Raw genomic sequence first — 2,840 nt, 5'->3', positions numbered from 1 at the left:
TGTGGGCACAGGAGGGGGGGGGGGGGGGGGGGGGGGGGGGGGTACCACGAATTGATATAGGTTGGATCCAAGCTACAACTTGAAACAAAGAGAATATATTTTTATGAATTTTTATAAATTTTATGATTCAAACAGAAGCAAATATGAATATGAATCAGAATGATAATATGAATAAAAACAGTAATATGAATAAAAACAGATAGAAAAAGGATAGATTGATGGAGATGGGATCTTTGTTGCTGGATGTGTATCACTCAAAACAAGGATCAATGGATGGAAGATGAATGAAGATGGAACCGGTCTTGCTGGATGTGTATCACTCTCAAGATCGATTGGTGGATGGAAATGGGATGATGGACGCCACAAATATCTATGGAAGGGATCCTTAATAAGTTAAGTTTCTCCAGAGTTGTTTCTCACACACTCAAAAGACTTAAGACAATAGTTTTGACAAAACTAGAAAAACTGATTTTCATTCATAAAAGTTCAAGGGTGATTTACAAAGACAAAATAATTGAGCTTATATAGGTTCGACCTTGCGACTTTCTAACAGTCTAAAAATGACTAAAGGAAACTGATAAAGTCGAAAAACTAAATTTGGAAGCAAAGGAATTGATGGCTCCATGAAAACTAGCCATTGGAGGCTTAATGATGAGAATCTTGCCCAAATGAATGTAGATGGTGTTCTCCTTGTATCTGGACGGTTTGAGGGGGTAAGTGAGCTTCCTGGGAATCTTATTTATGGTCTGTAAGGAGTTGATGTCGTGCATAGACTGAAGGAAAAAAGAGCTGTTGGAGTTTGAATGCTTGAGACTCCAAATAAGGCAAGTTGAAGTAAATGAGAATCCGCCTGATCCTCTGGGTGCTGGTGCATCTAAGGAAGTCTTGGATGTCATCTGGATGGTTGAGATGATCTCGTGGCTTCCAAAGAAAGGTTTGGTTCGAGCCAAATTGAAGAGGTTGACAACTTTCCATAATTGATGTCGGTTTGGCCGGTTTTGGGAAATTGTTTGCATCTTGGTTTTCCCTTGATCAATTATTCTGATTTTGGGCTTTCCCGAAAGCTAAGACATCTGTATTGAAGCCCATGATTTTTTCTGGACAAGACCGCTTCATGGTTGGGCTGAAATCCACTTCTAAGGGCTGATACTCGCAACTTGACGGGCAGGATAACCTTCAGTTTGTAAAATCCATAACTTTCTGGTCCGTGAAGCTTTTCTTGAAATTCCAAGCCTCAATGACTCTTTGAGGAGTTCGCCTTCTTGTAAAATTGGTTTCATATTAAAAATCCTCCTTCTTGTCAAGATATCCTCCTTGGACTGAACCTCGATCTCTGGTACCTCCTAGATGGCCGGTTTGGAAGGTTAGGTGAGACTCTGGTTGAACCATGGATTTCGTGACCACAACATCCCCTCCCTCTTGACAAAGTTTTGACTTCGAAACTGTATAACCTGCACCAAGATAGAGCAAGTCAGCTCTCATTCTCTTTTGAGATTGTAAAGCCTTACCTTGGTATTGTTTCGGTTTGGGAGTAGGTGGTGTATCAGGTGGTTTTCCTTTGAGCAGATAGGATAGGATCACGCCTCTGCTCTGGACATGGGCATTGTATCTCTTCTGAGGTTGATGGTACTCCACATTTCTGGTAGCCTTAGTTCTAACCATATTTGGGGTTGATTCTTTAAGCAACAAAAGATTATCCGGTGTGATTTCTTTGGAGCTTTCTTCTTTGCAACCTGAAATAATCTCAACATTCTCGACAAAAACCAAGTGAATTATATCTGTGTTTGGACACTGATAAACAGAATGTGAAAGTTCCAGACTTACTTTGATAGCTTCCACAAGTTGAAAAATGATTTTCTTCTTTGGACATCTTGTGTTGCTTAGCTGCCTTTCTTGCAACTTTTGATCTCGGTTTGGATGTCCTTCTTTTTGTCTTATTCCTGGATCAAAGGTTTTTGGCAAAGACAAGTGCATGATGTCTGTATAACCAAGTAATAAGTAAGTTTGAAAATCATCCAAGCTCAGCAAGCAGCTGCACAACAAGCTACTCTACTCGCTGCACAGCAGCATGAACAGCCGGAGCAAGCTGTTCCGATTGGGCAGAGAAAAATTTCGCGTAACTTCCCTATTGCGCGCTCTGCCATTGTTCCTCCACCCTGTCTGAGGCAAGACTTTGAGATCAAGCCTTCTCTGACCGCTCTAGTGCAGAGGAAAATGTTTAATGATCTCCCAGAAGAGATCCCAATAGAGCATATTGAGAGCTTCGAAAAAGTCTGCAGTTTTACTCGTGCGAATGGTGTGCCACCAGACTACATCAAGTGCATGCTATTCCCATTCTCTCTTGATGGAAAAGCTGCACGATGGTTGAACTCCCTCCTTACCGGCTCTCTCACTTCATGGGAGCATGTCCGATCAGCGTTCCTCAGCCATTTTTACTCTAAGGCGAGAACAACTGCATTGAGGAACAAGATCACCTCCTTCAGACAGCACACTGATGAGCCTTTCTGTGACGCATGGGAGCGCTTCAATGACTATCAGAGAATGCCCTCACCATGGATTTGATGATGATTACGTCCTAGGCATTTTCTATGATGGAGTGGACTGGAAATACCAAGGTGCTCTAAACTCTTCGAGCAATGGAGACTTCATGACTCAGATCACTGATGGAGCATTTAAGCTGATTGAGAACATGACTGCTAGCTCAGCTAATAAGAAAGAGGAGAGTGATTAGTCCAAGAAAGGGAACAGTTCTGACACCCATAAGATAAATGAGTTGACTGCCAAGGTTGATCAGCTACTGAAAAACAACCAAAGGCAGGCCTTCATCATAGAGCAAGCTA

At 41.9% G+C, this 2,840-nt stretch overlaps 1 non-coding gene across 1 annotated transcript; it reads right to left on the bottom strand.

Annotated features, from left to right (window-relative positions):
• Window positions 1-2,454: 2,454 nt before the first annotated feature.
• LOC125588106 lies at window positions 2,455-2,559 on the bottom strand. Its single transcript, XR_007324502.1, has one exon. It is a non-coding gene; the product is annotated as a small nucleolar RNA R71 (small nucleolar RNA).
• Between the last annotated feature and the right edge of the window lie 281 nt (window positions 2,560-2,840).

Source organism: Brassica napus, chromosome C5 (assembly GCF_020379485.1).
Source record: "Brassica napus cultivar Da-Ae chromosome C5, Da-Ae, whole genome shotgun sequence".
Lineage (NCBI taxonomy): Eukaryota > Viridiplantae > Streptophyta > Magnoliopsida > Brassicales > Brassicaceae > Brassica > Brassica napus.
This window is presented reverse-complemented; position numbering and strand designations above follow the sequence as displayed.